This window comes from Cygnus atratus, chromosome 14 (assembly GCF_013377495.2).
Source record: "Cygnus atratus isolate AKBS03 ecotype Queensland, Australia chromosome 14, CAtr_DNAZoo_HiC_assembly, whole genome shotgun sequence".
Taxonomy (NCBI): domain Eukaryota; kingdom Metazoa; phylum Chordata; class Aves; order Anseriformes; family Anatidae; genus Cygnus; species Cygnus atratus.
Window position 1 is genome coordinate 9,937,508 of NC_066375.1, and position 18,947 is coordinate 9,956,454.

Sequence of the window (18,947 nt, forward strand, 5' to 3'; positions counted from 1 at the left end):
TGGACTCAGCTGTAATGCTTTCATTATAAATTCCTACTTAATTATTTATTTATTTTTCTCAGCTGAGCTTTTGTGTCCTTCTTTCACTCTCTGTTTATATTGTTTTCTCTACCATGTTCTTCTCACTGTTGCTTTCTTCTGGGCCCTGCCATCACCCAAACTGTCCCTCTTGTTCTGCATCCCTGGTCCGCCTCAGCAGTGTTTCATTTTGTTTTCCACAGCAGAGTAGGATCTATTTTGGAATAATGAGTTAAGCAAAGATAGATATCTCCACTTCAAATCCAAGGGAAGCATTTTTCCATCTGGAAAATCAAAGAGGTCATGGCTGTGCAGATGGGAAGCTGGGGAAAAAAATCAAATGATGGGCCTAAATTCACTTTCCAGGCAGGTAACAGCCAAGGAAAATCAGGCAGAGCCAGAGGCTGGGGGAGAAAACAAACCTCAAAAGTAAATAGTGAAGTTGAGGCAAGTTGGAGTAAGCTCTGGTTGTACTGGTGGTTTGGGTACAGTAGGTGCACATGGGGAAAGCATGATAGATGAAAGAGTGTGGCTATGGCATGGAGGCCATAGCTTTTGCTCTGTTCACTCCTGAAAGAGTCATTTATCCTAACAGCCCACTTTTGGCTTGTACACTTCTCATGATAAAGGACTCAGAACCCTTATCGTAAAAGTTTTATGGATTCTGTGGCTTGGAGACAATTTTGGGCGAAATCCGTAGGAAGCAGTTCTCTTCTGTAACCTCGAGGCATGATGGGCAGGTTGGGGGAGTGGAGCAGCATCTAGGATCTCCACCTGGACACAGAGACAGAGAGCTGCACTGGCTTGTCCATGGGCTCAACCATGGCATGCCAACGTTATCTGTGAGGATGGTATGTGGGCCTCACCACAGCTTCCTCCTCCCTTTCTTTCTCCCCGAGGTCAGCCAGTTTTCTAACCACAGGTCAGTGCTTTTTCCAAAGACCATCTGCCCATGTGGCTTCTGAGGGAATATGGGTTCCTAAACTCTCAGCCTTGCCTTCAGCCATGCTTTGTATGCAATATACAGTCCTGGCACATATAACAATAAACAAAGAAAGGAACAACGAATGCTCTAGGGGAAAAGATAACTTTAACCTGGCCTGATAATACATGGGCAAGTGAGGCAGTCCTGACTACAGTGGTGTTATCTCAGATGTAGTTTCTAAACTATTCTGAGACAGCTTCTGCTGGAGGTTATCACTGAGTGAGATTGACTGAATGATCTTACTCAAATCAACAGGTTCACCCCCTACAACTTTTAGACCTCTGCTGGAAAAAGAAAGCTAAGAAAGCTAACATAAGGTTTGATGAAAATATGAATATGCTATGGCCAGTCAAGCAGTCATGATCTAGGTGAACCTTGTGTCGACCCTTGTCTTACAGATTCATATCTCATCTGCAGATGATTCCCATACTTCTGTCACTCTGGAACGATGATCAGAAAAGAGATTTAAGTTTGAGCACATAATGGCAGCACATTGATAAAACACAATTTGCTTTTTTCCCCATCTGTCTTGCAGACTACAGGGAATAATTAGAAGATAATCTCTCTTAATTCCACAATACATAAAGCAATAAAACAGATGCCAGGATTGAACGATCACTGCAGCCAAGTTACGCCATCTAATCTCTTTCAAAAGCTGTGATTTTGCTAGAATGTTGCAAAACCAGAGAGTTTACTCTTAATACGCAATGCAGCAGATTGGGACAAAGGAACCATATCAGCTTTCTTTCTGTAAATTTGGAAGGAACATGAAGCCTGGATTTTAAATAGCAATTTAGGAACAGATCAACTGTGGACATAGTAATCTTCAACATAATTAGCACACTTATGACTAGCACATTTATAATTAGCACATTTCTGTAGAACTTTTAGTGAAGAATCGTAAAACATTTTCACAAAGGAGACTGTGGTTTTTAGGCCCATTTTACAGATGAGCCAACAGAAGTTCAAGGAGGGGGAAGGATTTGCCTGAAGTCAATAAAAAACATCTGGCAACGAGCATGTTCCTTCTCTTCTGGACCACTGCTTTTCTGGCATGTGAGACAACAACTGACTGTGGGTGTAACTTGTCTGTCTGGATAATTGTTTGATAATAAATAACAGATCAAAGGGAGATATTTCTCTGGATGTTCAGAATCTCTGGGAGGGCATTAGAGGCAGGACATAAAGCTTAGAGAGGGTATAACTAGTTGCAGCATGAAACACACACACATACGCACCAACACAAAATAAACCCTCAGAAGGTGAAAGACTGAGAAAACTGGATTTACACAGGCAGATCATATTCAAATACAATTTTATCTCTCATGAAGTAATGTGGAGGTGGTAAGATTGCCCAGCTCTACTAATAGGACTTGCATGACATCTTACACACACAGAGTATATTCCTTAGGCAGCACTGCAAAAGTGTCTAATTATTACTATGATTACACTTGGCATTTTTAATAACAGCAGTAATTGGGTGATGTTGATGGCCTCATTTTAGGATTTTGTATTTGGCCTGAAGCTCCAGTCATTAAGTGCTGGCTGGGTAAAGAATAGCGTATCATAAAATGTGTTTCATGTCCCAGATATCTGCCAGACTGGAGGGCAAATGCTGACAGTGTCCTTAATGCTGGGAGGGGTATATGTCTTTTTACACATACATAAGACCTTAGTGACGCACGGTGGTTTCTCACAGTGGTATACTCAGGTCACTGGGAAAGCTAATTAAACAAAATACATTTGGCTTTGATCAGTTACTTACAACTATATTGCAATGATAAGATCAAACGAAGCTCTGCTACTATCATAATGCATTCTAAAACGTAGAAGGGTGTGGGTGGGTATTATAAGCAATATGACCTAATGGTTTAAATCCTGGACTAAGTCTTGCAAGGCATAGATCTAAGTCAGAGAAATCAGTCTAGATATCCAAACACAAAATGAAGGCCGTGATTTGGCAAAGGATTTTAGCAGATGCATAGGTTACCCTTAGAAAAGCACATATGCGAGTGGTTGACTTGAGCCAGATGGGATGTAAACTGGTACTTAAGGGTAAGCATATGCTTACATGCTTATTAAATGAGAACAGGTTGCTGAACCAAAACCTAAGAAGTAGATGGGATGATTCACAAATCCTGGAAGATTTTTAGTAAAATAAAAAAGCAATTGCACTGCTCTTCTCTCTATCCTTGTTCTTGCAGTTCAATACTCTGCTCCCATCTTCCAGTAACTTTTGAAACAGCCGATTAATTTTTACCAAATCTACCAGAGACACAGAAATCTCAGAGAGAGTTAAATTCCTACTAGGTAGGTGTAAATAGATGTCTGGGTTAAAAGAAGAAGCCAGACTGGACTCCTGTACCCCCCAAACTGCCTTTTGAATATATTAGGAGGAAGGAACAGATCACTCATGAATCTCCAAGTGATTAGGAATGCTGCAGTGCTAAATACACACCAAGGCACAGGCTAAAATTGGGTCAGTATTAATGAAAGGCCAATATATGGCATACTTGGAAGGATCAATACTTAGAGGTACATTCCTAAGCTCCAGTCCATTACCACAGAGCTATAATCAAAGCCAGTTTTATCCAACTCTGAGTAAATTATTAGTACTCTATTTATCCAAAAATCCACCAGAGGCCACTGTTGTTAAATATATGTGGGGATTTTAGGGTGTGCAATGCACAGATCATTCACTCTGGTTAGCAAATACAATATTGATTTCCTGAGTTTTTAGGGCTTTCTTTCTCCACCTTCCCATTTTAAAAGCCCAGGTAGACTATTTCTGAAATATGCATATATTTCTCCTTCCTTTTAAGACAGGAGATATTAATGATCATCATTTTTCAGAGAACACAACATGTGCTGGAAAACTACTGTCCCTCAGCACAGGAGCTTACAGAAAATACAGGGATACATGAATATAATATGGTAAAGAACCAGAAAGAAAGGAGGTACTTGACACCTATATTTTTTACTGATTTTATCAATTCTTATTTGAACAGATGGCCTAAAATAGGAAGGTGTCATACACAGCATGATCTTACTCAAACAGCTTTCTTGTATTCCTTCTTTATGATTCTGTAATATTGGACATAAAAATCTCATAATAATTTGGTTTTGTAAAAATCCTGATGAACTCAGAATGCTTCATGATATAGAATTATGATTAAAATAAAATCACCTTCATGAAAATTTATCTGCTACCTTTGAGGAGGATGGTCTTCTAGGGATGACTGTAGGGGTGCAGTTATTCTGTCAAGATTCACATCTTTATATGAGTGTCATTCACATAGACCTGCTTCACCTGTTTAAGTACAAAGGCTGGAATAAACAAGGTTTCAATGAGTTATTTAATTCTTGACTGGAAAGAATATTTTCACAAGAAAAGTGGGACTGATGTTCCAAGCACATAATAAGTCTAGAAAGGGGCATGGGGGGAGAGGAGATTCTCTCCCTAACATGAGACAGTGCTGTGTCTAGCAGTCTTCTTCCAGTTGAAGCTTATTTTACTGGAAATCTTTGGGATCACAAGAAGAAATATCACTCCTATAGCTGGTAGCCTGTAAACAGTTTTGTTTTGCCTATTTGTACTAACTCTGAAGACAAATAATGACAATTTAGACACCAGGATTTATTTAAAGATCCTTCTTCTCTGCTCCCAGCATGCATAACAGAAGGCTGGCTTTGCTATGGGGTATTAAACAATGCAATGTAAATGCCACTGTAGGCGGAGAGAATGAGTTTGGGAGGGAAAGGTATTTAGTTTAACACAGAGTCTGATAAAGACTGTGGCCTGTGTATTTCTATAAGATAACAAATCGCTGTTGACTGGTCCAACACATTAAAGATCTTTGAATTCTCCAGGATGCAGTATGTTCAGTGTTGCAAATAGCTGGCAGCTCCTTTACAAACTGCCTTAGACAATCTGATGGAATAATCTGCATTACAGAGTTCAATTTCCCATCAGCTGACGACGAAATCTCTCTCTTAAACTGCTTTTCTGCTATTTGACTCAGGATATTGCTTCTTGGCTAGCCTGCAGCTTCCCTCCAGTCATCAATAAGCATTTTAATTAACAAAATAAAACCCTAAATGTGAATTGAATCTTCTCGGCAGCTCCGAATCCTGTTTGTGCAGAAGATCCTGTCCACGGGTGCTGCTCAGCACTAGAGGGCAATCGAGATACACATGACAAATACTCCCTTTTCAGTAACATTTGCTCTGGGGAAAGGTGAAAATCTGAGCTGTGATGTCTGTTTCAGCCCAATCTCTGCATGCAGAAGAGACAAGGCAGTCTCCCAGTGAGGAAGGCATCACCCAGAGCGTACTCTGGGAGACCAGGGGGGGAAAATGAGCTTTCCGAGGAAGCAACCCGAAGTTGAACAGAGGGAAATCAGGATGGTGCCACTGCTTTATCTCCTTGCTGGCTACACAGAAAAGATATGAGAAAACCCGGGGTCTTCATGCTCTTTCTCATGTTGAAAACCAGAGAACTGGGGTTTTCTAGGTTATAAACAGTTTGGTGATATGGACAATGTCCAAAGCCATGTCTAGATGCCAATAGCAGATTTATCTCGGAGGGTGGTGCTGCAGGGAGCTGGTGCAGTGTGATGGTTTGGTGTGTGCCAGGTGGGGATCAGCCAACAGTGTGCCCCCACCCGTCCCATCCCATCAGCCAAATCATGGCTTCAGCAAGCCTGTCTGAGGGGCTCCTCAGTGCAAATGGCCCCCAGACACTGCAACAATAAACATGGATTAGTAACGATAACAATCGCTACATGGTCTTCAGGTCCTAAAAATCTGTGAATCTCAGATGAGAGCTGCATTGTAGTAAATCCTCCTGTGCTATTCTCTTGGCCACCTTATTTAAATATTTGCTTAGTACAGCAGATAACCCTCATAAAATGGAGTGATCTGTCAGGATGAAATAAATGTAATTTCCCCCTCCTCCAACCACCCAGCTGTCTGCACTCCCACCCATGCTTTAAGAACAGAAAGTGCTGTGCAGCATTAAGAAATTCTGCATATCATTTGGTTGGGGGTGTTCAGGCCTAGCCCCGTGGTTGTGAATTCACAGCTTCTTTACCCAACACACATCCAGCCCTGATCTCTTGTGACCATTACATCTGCCTGTCAGGGGTTTCTCACTGATAATCACAGAGAATCCTTTTCCGTTCTGTTCTGATCAGAATAAAAATAGTGGCTCTTCACATTTCCTGCAGTGCTTGCTTTGTGCAAGTATTCCAGTCGAATTCATCACCGACAAGCATTTGGGAGGGGACAACACATTTGAATATTCCTGAATATTAATGTAAGTTAGTGGTGCAATGTGAGAAACAAGCAGATTGCCACGGCAAAGATCTGTGCTACTCAGTGAGAATTAATCACCACAGCCCCAAACGAATATCTCGTGTAGCTACAACGTCATTCAAGAAAGAAAATGTTAGAAAATCATTCTCAGCAGCTTTTAAAGAGGTTTTACTCTGCTTCAGCAGGAAGCCAGTCTGGAAACCGTCTGCCTAGTTTGAGATCTTTCCATCTACCCTGGGATCTAATGCATGTTAGTGTCTCTGGCTGAGTTATCCTATTCACATGGACCATACATCTGGCTCTGGCCCAGAGCTCCCAGAAATGACTTCAGCTGATCAGCCAAAGTCATAGTGCTTTAATGATACTGCAACTTAGTGGATGATGCTGAGCATCAGATCTGCACATGTAGCACCACCTCCAGCCAAGGCTTCCTTTCCCTCTTTGGCCCACAGTAAATCTGCAGTTTTGCAGTGAAGGACCATGGCTCAGGCCTTCCAGGGAACAAAGCAACACTGAAAGCTTCAGACAGTCAGAGGAACTCCTTGCCGCTGGCTGTAATCCAGGTGTCTTTAAGGACATCTTTCTAAAAGCATCATGTAAACTGTATGCACACATCACATTCATTAATGATGGTTCATATTCCTTAGCACAGCTGATCGTATCTCTATGCTTGCAGATTGTTTTGTGTAACAGGTTAAAAAGATTAAATACTTACACTGCATTCCTACAAATGGGTCAAACTACACATGATGTGTTTATAAGCTGGAAGAATCTCACACTGGTTGAGTATTAAGGTTATTTTCAGAGTCCTCATGAAGGATTTGGTGACCAGCACTCTGAAAATAATCAGATTTCCCATTGCATTGGACTAGGAGCACACTTCCAGTCAATTACCATGTCCCTGCTGAGCAATGGAAATCTGTAGTAATGAACAGTACCTCTTCAAACACGCCAAATCCTTCACCTGTGATCATCTGATCATATCCTAAAGCACCTAATTTAAAAGCTATTAGGCCCTCATGTGAAACATAAAGCTCTTTACATGCTACAGCAAAAAAAAGCTCCAGTATTCCTTTGCAGCTTCTGACTACACACCTTTGCTTATCAATCTTCCTAACTCCCTTGCTCTCCCCATCAAGCCAAAACCTAAGCCTCCTGTAAAGAGTGTCCCAGGATGGGGTGGGAAGCGTTGCAGAATGGAGCTGCCTTCGCAGGGCAGCCACAAGCTGATCATCTCTGATGAGCTCCCCGGCCACTTGCCACAGGAGGACAAGTCATTAGTCCCAGTGTCGCAGCCAAATTCCAATCTAGGTCATTACTAGCAGTTTAATTTCCCCCAGTGGCTTCATTTGGACACGGTATTCATCACTCTTCACTGAAACAGCTATGGGAGCATTGCTGTGCATTGGCGACAGGTTTTTTCCCACATTTGGCTGCTCATCAGTGATGGAAAAAGCCTCTCCAGGACAGACAGACAGACATACTTTGCAGAAATCTTTGGTGTCCCTTCACATCCACATGGAATAGCATTTCTGTACAGTCAGCAATTCCTCCTTTTTGACAGCCCTGTCTGCACCACTAGCTCAATCCACTTTAAAAATGTCTTGCAAGTGGTGTGGACACAAGACACACCTGCACACCATGGACCACAGGTACCATTTGGAAGGATTGTTGTGTCCAGCCACCTCTTGCTGGGGGGCAGCTGGCCTCACACCCAGGGCAGAGAGCATGGTAAAAGCCCCTGCACCAACTGCGCCCCTTCCTGCAGCTTGTGCTGTCAGTGGCTTTGGTGCTGGGAGGTGTCAGGTGAGCCGTGAGGCTGGTTTTAGTCACTGTGTATATTTCTGGAAATTGAGTGGAATATTTTGCCCTGCTGAACCTTTCTTCCTATCTGCTACAAACTGTTTCTCCACCATCAGCAGCAACCTTTTAGTTCAGACTGCTTAAACAACCTGCAATTTACAGTTCTCTCTGCTGCTTCAGACAAAGAATATGGAAAAACAAAGGAAACCACCACCCCCTTTAAACTATGAGCCCCCAAAGAGAATTCACTTTACTGTGTGTCGTGGGCAAGTTCATAAATAATGAAGAGCATTACATATGCCTAGCTTGACAGAAAGATGTAGTTTTTTGGAGATGTTTATGTTGCCACCATAAAGCACAAGAGACTATACTATCTTAGCTGGAGTGTGGTGGCACAACATATAATTATAGATAAAACACAAAGGTGTGAAGAGAGCCACATTTCAGCTATGTGTTGCTTCTTCCCTCCCACCTCTCTGACCTACAATCTCTACACTATGCATGCAGTATGTCTTTACCGGATACTGTGCAGAGACCCAGTCTGAAAGCACTAGACCTTCATAAAGACTGAAAGCTAACTCTTAGCTTTCCCAATCCAAAGTAAATTTGAATCTCTCTGTCTAAACCCACACATACTACTGGGTTCCTGGATGCCTGGGAGTCTGAAATCAAATGGGACCAGATTATCATCTGTGTGCAGGCAACATTTTGCTTCTGTGAGCTAATGACTGGAGTCTGTTAAGGGACCTGATAATTCCTACACAACTTAAACAGTAGTTCCTACACAACTTTCCCCTCTAAGCTCTGAGGATTCAGGATTGTCATGCTGCAACCCATTTCTGAGACTACCTAAAGCAGACACATGCTACATAGCAAATATTCTATCTTTGCTTTGTCTGAGATTGCATCCTAGACAAATGTCAGAAAAGCACAGGACACATGTTAAATATTTCTTTGAGAAACAGCAATGCCAATACCCAAGCCTACAAACAATGGGAGAGCAGCAAGCCTCGTGCTATGTGTATACAGGCCTCTGTAACTACGGCTTCTTGTTAGCAAGCTCTTAGGGCTCCCTCCTCCAAGCAGCCGGCACTACTACAACTAAAGGTCACCAGATATAAAAGGGAGAAACAGTATCTGCAGGGAACAGCAGATACAGCTGTCTTCCTTTTAGGAGAAGTTCCTTTAAACAACTTATACATCTGTCCAGAAGATGCCACAGGCGGTGCCTGTGCCAGTCAGTTCAGTGACAATGCAAAATCACCTGAGCTGTAATCAGCCAAAAGTGTGTGGTTCCCTCAACAGCATTTTCCTTGGCACACACCAGAATTCAAAGCCAGCAAAGAGCTGGGCTGATTAGCTCAGGAGCAGTGCTATGCAGATGTTTTTAAACTCTGTCAAGGATCCAAACACATCATCTGTTCCTGGTGTTGTGCTATATCCTATAAACGTCCCACCTTGTTCAGGGCTGGCTCGGCACAGTACCCTGAAGTGGAGGCAGGGCTGAGCCTCCTCCATCATCACTTGTACGCTTATTTCACCTGCGCACTGAACCATGTTGCTTCTCCCTCCCTTGAGTGGGAAGCATAAATGAGCACAAAACAGCAAGAGATTTGTCCTACAGTCCAACCTCTGAGCTGCTGCAGCCAGGCTGAGAGGCACGCAGTACTGTTAGCATCTCACTTAGCCTGGTGGTATTTTGCAGCCCAGTGTTTTGCCTTTTCATAAAGAAAAGCAGTCACTGGGATGGAAAGAACAAATCACCTGACAGGAAAAAAGCTAGAGTTGCTCTATCACACTCCAGCATTTGCATTCAACTTGGGAATAGGCTGTGCTCATTGCTGCATGTAGGGTACGTCCAAGCATCTCTCATTTTTCTTTATTAGCAAAATCTAACTTTGCTAAGACCTGCCCTGCAATTCCAGAAGCAGGCAATGGCTACAAATAGATAGATGTCAAGAGCACATAGTCACCTCGAAAATAGCCTCTGCGTTTCTGACCCAGAGACCCCAATCTCATTAAAAACAGTGTGTTCCTCAGTGGTGGCTGAGATCACGAGGACAGATAGACAGTGGAGCTCCCCTGGGCCTGGCTGCTGCTCTGTCCCTGTCACCCTCACAGGGTGAAGTCAGAGTTTTTCTGGTGGTTTTGTCCTAAGCTACACCCCTTGAGAAAGTCCTTCTTGCCTCCTTTCTTTGATGGACTTCTGGATCCTGCTGCAGTGCCTTCAAGAAAAAAGAAAGAGAACGCTTGGGCAAAAGAATTCTTTCTGCTGAACATAAAATCCCATGAAAATAGGTTTACAACACACACACAAAAAAATGAAAATCATTGTTACCTTTTGCTCTTTTGTTGAGGCAAAGCAAGCCAGAAATACAGGTATTTTTTCTGAAATATTCACTGGAGAAATATGGGGTCATTTTCAGCATGGAAATTTCCACTAAGGATGAAATGTTGGTACAATTGTACAATTCACACTTGGAAATGCCATTTCATGGGAACACTTTTGTACTGCTAGACCTCCTTACAGTTTGATGGTGATTTTTGTTCAAGAAGCATTTGATGCTGCTTTGCAGGAGAGTGGGGAATCAGTTTAAGTCAGATGCAAACTTGCTGATCAAGGCTGCATTGCATGACCATGTTCTCCTTGTGCATGATCTTGTCTCAGCATATAATAGTCTGCATCTACAGGGGATGTCCTGAAGGATGGATTGTTGAATGTTTCCATCTGCTGGCACAGGAAAGACTGGTTGAGGGCAACCAGCTTGGTTGTATAATGGGGATTTATGCACTGTCATGTGCCATTATTCATGCACAAAATTATGAAGTGAAGACATTTTTGTTCCAGATGATTTCTGCAATGGAGAGGTGTTAACTTTAGGGTGGAGATTAAAATGGACTGGGTTAGAACCATGGCCACCTCTTGCTCAAGGAAGGACAAGGCCTAAAATACTCTATTTCAAATCTCAGACATGAAAGTAAGTTTGCTGCAGTGATCCAGATTCACCGCCTCAGGGACATTTCAGGGGATTCAGGGATTCAGGAAAGTGTTTTCATCCTCCCCCCCCCCGCCCCCCCCCCCCCCATCTCTGATTTGGTCCTGATAAATACCCCTGTCTTTTTCTCTATTTCCCCTAGCTAAATGCTGAGAAAATACTGCTTGTCTGGATGAGAAATGAACATTTTCCAGTGGAAGAAACTGGGACAGAATAATGATGCAGGATGAAAGAGCAGCATCAGTATCAAACAAAACATTGGGCTTTCTTACTCAGCTCCTTCAGGAAGCCATTCCCTAGAGCAGGCACAGGGAGACATCATGTTATTGCACAGCCTATTTTTGGTGCCAGAAGACAAACAGCCCAGTAGTTAACGTCATCTGCGCTCTTGAAGGCAAGTTTTGTTGTTCAGAACCACAGAACAAGTAAAACATTATTCTCTCTGAGTTAGCCATAATAATGAAGAGCATGTCTCAGATATATTTTATGAGCACTCATTTTTCAGAGCATTCCCAGTACATTTTTTTTCAAAACTATCTTGCTGTTCAGCATCCTATCTGCCTCGAATGAATGAAACAGGGAGAATTGCTGTTCCCTGTGTTTGTGAATGGTCTTTGACATTCCCTGTCAGTATCATTAAATGAAGACCTGGTAAGTACTGATACTAGTGAAAGCAATCTATTATTTCCTTCCTTATAAATTATTTTTCTGAAGGATGGGATTGTCTTCACTAGCAGAATAGCAGTGTTGTGATATGGAGTCAAGGTAGTAGAAATTTTAGACTTAAAAGACTTTACATTGCCATCACAGATTTTGTTCATGCATTATTACACTTATTAATGTCTATCACCGGGACATATGGAAGAGCAGTTACACCAGTCCTGTTAGATCATCACTCAGAGATTAGAAGTGAGTAAAAACTGCAAAGCATTCTCCATAAATATTTATTGGAATTGTTTATAATGCAGTTACTCTGAAGACAGCCAGGCATCATGGCTGGAGGTACTGTATTGATTTTCTCCTACACATATCAAGATTAAACCTGCTTAGTGTACAAGTCGGGAGATTTCTTTATGAAAGAAAGCTCATGGAGAGCCAATCAGTGACGTCTCTGATGAACTGAGCTTCTCAGAAAGTGCTGAATCACTAAACTAAAACCGTTCTTGGAGATCTACAGATTTTTTTTTTAAAATCCTTTTTAGCATCGCTCACATGTAGTTTGGAATTTCCTGTCAGACCTAGGTGACGCGCGCACATAGAAATTGCTTGAACTATGGAGATAGAATGTGTGAGATGTGTATTCACATCCTTCACAGGACAGAGATGAAATCAGATCTTCCTCTTCCTACAAGAATGATTCAGTTAGTGATTGAGACAAGGAAATGAACAGGAATCCTTCTCTCTAGTTCTGTTGTTTGGACAATGTCTTTAATAAATGAAATTGTCATTCTCTATATTTATTCATAGCTCAGACAGATCCTTAATTAATTAATTATGATTAATATTTCTTAAGATTAGAGAAAGACTAAAAAGTCACTCTAGTGATGTAAACTGAATGTGAACATCAGTTTGGCCAGTGATCTCATTTCCCATGCAGTATCTGACCACTCAAAAGTTGTCTTCTAATGCAAGATCTAATAACAATGCAATAGGGAATAGCCTGTGAACAGGGTAATGAAAGCAATGAAAATACCAAAGGACACTACAGTATTTTAAACAAGCTATAAGCATTCAATATATTTCTTTCAGCATCACCTAGAAGACTTGTCAGAGACAGAGATTCTGCTGGGCAAGGGGCTGTAAATACAAACACCTAAGTTCATGTGTTTAAAAGAGAATGGGTGGGATGGGGGGGCACAAGGTAACAGGGACACAAGATCAACGCAATAAGCAGCAGCAGGCTCTGCATGCCATCTGCCTGGTACTTTCTCCTACCCCCATTAGGGCTCACTTTCACATCACACAGATCAGCCGTCTGTTTTCACCCACCCCCCAAGCGACAGTCTAACTGCATTTGACAGAATATATGTTTTTTTCCCACCTCCTCCACAAGCCCTTTCCTTTGTCCTCTTTTCAGCAGTTCTGGCTTCTGCCAGCAGATTATGCTGACAATTTAGTGTGAAAAGGAAATTAGAAATGCACCAGTGTTCCTCACATGAGCAGAACCACAGCTTGAATGAAAACATTAATTCAGATTAAAATGGAATCACTCAACAATTCATCTTTTTAGTGAACGCACATATGTGTATGCACTTGTGTGTAAAACAGGGGTGTTATTGTGCTAGGTCTCTGTATATGACCTACCTGATTAATGGAATGACACAGTCTGCTAGTGCAATTCCTACAGCTAAACCAGTGCGTCATGCAGCACACACATCCCCAAGGAGAGGAAGCATGGTCTAGAAACACTAAGAAAGAAAAGATGATTTCTGGGCTCTACCTTGTAACTGTGCAAGAGTTGTGCTGGAAATAGGTCAGCCTGACTTCCAGACTGCCTACTAATGGTCTCAGGCAAGCTCTGCTCCCTAAGCACCAAATACCAGTAACCTCCCAGTGCCTCATCTCTGAGCTGTCCCAGCCAAAGCCAACAAATGAGGGGGAGGTTTGAAGAAGTCTTTGAGGAGGCTACCTGCCCAAAGGATCTGGCTCTTTTGAAACTTTCCCACATCGCCTCCAACTGCTGCTATTTTCCTTCCATAAAGTGGAACTACAATGAAATCCCTGTAAGGGAATTGTGAGATTTAATTTCTGCAATTTTATGTGATCCTGGTGTAGAAAATACCATATGGAATGAACACCTGCCAACTAAAATCTAGCCCTAAATATAATACTTCCTGGTATGAGTGACAGTGAAGTGTCAGAGGTTCTAATTTGTAAGGGCCAGAAAAGTCTAACCCATGAAAACAGCTGAAAAATCTTTTTCTAAGGTCCTTCAGAGAGCGTTTGTTTTTAGGGAGAGAAGTGCTTTCAGGTTCCCAAGGGCTCATGGAACAAGCGAGCTATGATCAAGTGAAATGAGAAACAACTCCACAACAATATATTACATTGTCTGCACTACTCAGCCAGCAGTAAGAGAAATGGAAAGAAACAGCAAAAGTTGTACAAGATGGCCTTCAAACTGGTTAGTCGGAATGGTGAAATTCCAACATAAGCCTATGACTCCCTTCAGATTTCTGATCAAGAAAGGTTGTCTTTCCTTAGCCATTGCCATGGGCATCCCACAGAGTTACACCAAAGTCAACAACAACAGCAGAATTACTCTCAGTGTGCGAGATTCATTTTAAAAAGCAGTATAATTAGAAATATTGTACTAATAAATAAAAATAATAAATTAAATATTATCAGTTGGTGGGGCACTTCATGTTGTCCATGCATAATAAAGGAGAGCGATCACATGGTACTGCAGGCAGCAGACAGTCAAATAAAAATGAATGATGGACACAATCAGACCAGGCAGTACTGAGAGAAAGTGCCAAAAAAAATTGTTTGCTTCCTATTGATTCCATATAGAAGTTTTGTTTCTGTAACTTGAGTCTTGGCTTCTTTCTTCTAAATAAATAAAATTTCTCTATACACAAGAGCAGAAGATTAGCTGCAGAGGATAGCACTAAGGTCTCCACTGCCCTGAGTCCTGTCTGTGACAGTTGTTCTTTCCAGATGTTCAAGGCAAAGGTTCGAGAATAGGTGAAATGAAGACTGATCCTTCCCTAGTCCATATTCCTAACTTTCATCATTCTGAATCTTACTGAGCCTGTACTCATCCATGGATTTATCAGCAATTTATCACTGAATAACAAATAGACTTTCCCTATATTAATGTCTACTAATTTTTAACATGAATGAATATGAAATCCACAATATCCTGCAGCAATGAGTCCCACAGTTTAATGATGCTTTTTACAGGGAAAAAATCCTTTGATTTTTTTTAATATATTTTTTGCCTTTTTTTTTTTTTTTTTTTGAGGCACGCAGACTTTCATATAATGAGAAGGAATGAAGAATTATACCTTGTTTTTTCTCTCCATGAGGAAGCTCTTTTGCAATTTCAGTCACCATCGCTGCCTTTCTGTGTGTCTTTTCTTGTTCTTCTACATCTCAAGGGAACCAAATCTGTACATAGATTTCAAGACATCTGAACAGTGGTTAATTACATTTCCTGGTATGTTCTCTATTCCTTCCCTAATAATTTCTAAAATTCTCTACACCTTCTGACTCATTCCCACTGAGCCTTAAGCTAATGTTTTCATAGCACTGTTCAAAGTCAGTCCAAAATCTCTTTCCTGAATGCTAATAGCTAATCTACAGTTCATCACTGTGTAGGTTATAATTACTGTTGTTTTTCCCAGTGGTCATTATTCTGCATTTCTTAATATGCAAACTTCATCTTCTGTTTTATCACTCGGTCCCTCAATACCATGAGAAGATTCTGCAGGTCCTTACACTCATTTTATCTTTCTCTGCCCTGAACAAACTTGTATCATCAGGAAATGGTATTACCATGCTATTCAGCTCTTTGTATATTGTTTGTGAACACCCTGAATAACACAGCCAGAAGCACAGGTCCCTATGGAAAGGCTTAGAGTAACTTTCCAATGTCAGGCTGGTATTTCTAGCTTTCATCCACTTACTACTTCACCAATGGACCTTCCCTCTTATCCCATGACAGCCTAATTTGCTTAGAAAAATTCTGGGGAGGGAGCTTGCCAAAACATCTTGAAAACCCTAGTGTATTGTAGTGACCAGATCACACTTACCTACACACATAATTACTGATTCCTCAAAAATAAATAAAAAATTCTGTTGAGGTATGGCTTCTCTCTGCAAAGCCATGCTTGTTCTTTGCTAGTTAGTCATCTTCATCCCTGCCTTCTAATTCCATTCTTTAGTTTAATTTTTGTCCTTTGCACCCAGAAGGACTGCTAGCTTTCCAGGCTCCCCTCCCCTGGAGCCTTAAAAAATAACACCAGCACACCAGTTGCAACCTTTACTTCCTCTGTGCTGAAGATGATGTAAACCACAGATTTACATCCCCCATTAACAGCTGAGCAATTTCATATCTGAGTTTCTCTATAACTCATGAGCGAAGCCCATCTGCTCCTGGCAATTTGTTATTATCCATTTTATTTCATTTATCCCTAGACCCCTTCTACTAGCAGTTTAGTTTGAGGCAGTTCTTCTGCCTTGTCCCCCACAGAGAAAGGCTCTGGTGAGGTACCTTGCCTGAACTCCTGACCTGTGATGATGCATGTAATTCATCTTCTCTGTGGGCTCCATTGCACTCACCTGCTCTCCAGACTCTTTGGGAGGCTTCTGGCTCCTGATGTGCTTGGGGAAGTTGGTATTACTATTTTTATGCTTTCAGCAAGCTGATCCTCAAAAATCTGTCTGAGGTTTACTACACTGTGCTTTCACATTTTGCTTGCTCAAAAGTTGTCTTTTTTTCTCTCTTTTTCTCACTGGGACACAGCTTCCAGTTTGCAACCTCCACTTAGGTAATGCAAATATGCAAAATGAATACCACCCACTTCATACCACTCGTGTTTCAGCTGGCCCTGTAACCTGTACTCAGGGCTTAGCTCATACTGTTTTAACAAAGAGCTGTGGCTGCTGAAGATGCGACTGCTGTGATCAGGCTGGGTACCTATGTCTCCAGTACAGCCTCTTGCTTGTTGCAGCACAGGCCAGTAGTTTAGCAGCTACATGAGGTGGGAACACATCATCCATTCAGTCTGCTCTGCAACAAGAGCGGTACAATGGTACCAACTAATGCATTGAGGGTGGGAGTTTTGTCTCTGGCTAAGTTGATAGAGACAGTGATGGACAGAGCAAGGGGCTGAAAGAAACTACAGATAAGCAGAGAACAGACGAAAAACTACCAAGGGTGACTTTCTGCATATCCCTAGGGTGATTAAAAGAATTACTGCCTCTATTGCCCCTGTTCAAGGCAAGTCCATAGTACACCATTACGCAGAAATCCTTTAATGTACTATTAAAATGCAGCCATCTCTGAACACAGCTGTCCTTTAACAGTATCCATCAATACTATAAAAGACAGGAGCTGAAATGAATATCGTTTATAACAGAAATCATTACAATTCTAAACAAAGAAATCTTTTAAAGTACAAAAAGAGCAAGATAGATAGAGAAAAAAAGAGAGAGAGAAAATTCTAATTATATTCATAAAAAAAACTGCTATTAGGGAACTAGTACAGTTAGAGTTCATCTTCTGTCCTTGAATTAAAAAGGCAGGCATGGCTAATCCAAGAAACTAAAGTCTCCTTTACCTTAAGGTTATATAAAATATTCCTTCACATTTCACCCTTTTTATTTGCGGGTGGGGGTGGGGAGAGCTTAAAAATAAATAGGGTTCAATCCTCTTCAAGGTCTAACCTTTCAGAATATGTCCAAATGTGAACAGAATAAGGGCAGTCTGAAACAGGTATGGAAAGCAAGAAGAAAAAAGTATGTCACTTTAACATTGGAACAATACCTGTTATTTCTAACTGTTTTCTTAAATTAATGAAAGAAGGATGATACACTGTTGTTTATAAGAATTAAAGAGTTGGCATTTCTTGAATAATGAGAAACTCCCAGGCGGCAGGAAAATCTGTCCTTACATATTGGAGTCTTTTAAGCCCATTCTGTCATTCTCCTTGTAAATGCCTTGCTCCAGTCTCAGGCCTCCTTTGGGAACACACATCTTTGATCAAGGGTCCATCCTGCCTTCGGAGCTCCTGCGGGCAAAGTTTCAAAGCGGCTTTGCTCCACTGAAGGGAACAGAGGCAGCATGTCCATCTCCCAGATATGAACATCAGAACCATTGACCTTGGTGTATGCAGGACCAGTTCTTCCACAAGTTCCTGTGTCAGGCAAATGTGGAAAAGGGCTTTTTATGGTCCAAATACAGCCCTAGCTCTAGGTGTTGTCATGATTTTGGTAAAATCCTAAATGCCTAAATTTAGTTGAATTAGGGCTATCAAAAATCACCTTTTTTAGCACCTGTGTGCATTTCAGTATGTATATGCATCTGAACGACACACACAGACTGATCCACAATCTTCCAACTACAAGCAAACCTACTTCTGTGCAAGCAAAGCAACTGAAACACAGTTGAGAGATAATGTAAAATGTACTTCTGTGACCTGCCGTACTTTTTGTATGTGAATGCTTCCCAACGCTTAATGTATTTTTAATGAACCTCAGCATCAGGAAAGGAGACAGAAACTTTCAAAATCTATTGGCCAGCACTTTTTTCCTTGCTCATCTCAGAGGAACTATTCCTGAATGTGGTATTTGGTGATATAAGGTATGATATTAGTCTGGCCTGTTGTCTCCACTTTCATCTGAATGTAGATGTTATTTACTGAGCAGAAGATAGCCAAATTGTGACATGGCAGAGGAATATAAAAGGTATCTGCTTAATTTTAGTGATAGGTTTTCTGAAGCTAATTTTATTCAAATAAATGTTATGTAGTGGGTGCGTGACCACGTTATATACATCAGTGGTGCCAGGATCTAAGTGGAGGTTACTGTGTTCCAACTGAAAAACCATCATCATCCACTCAAAACTGTGATCGGATAATGAGCAGCTCTGAAGTGGATAATTTGACTTTATTCAGAGATGGCTCAGCACCAGATAATACCTGACCCAGATCTCTTTCTAATTTATCTAAAACCTACTATTGGTTTGATTTCATGCACTGTTTCTTCATGTAACCTCTAATGGGCCTGGGCAGATGAAATGAAATGAAAGGGTGTTGACACTCATTAAATTCGGAGTCCTGACACAAACTTTCAGTTTTTCTCTCCATGAGGCTTGTGGGAGCATT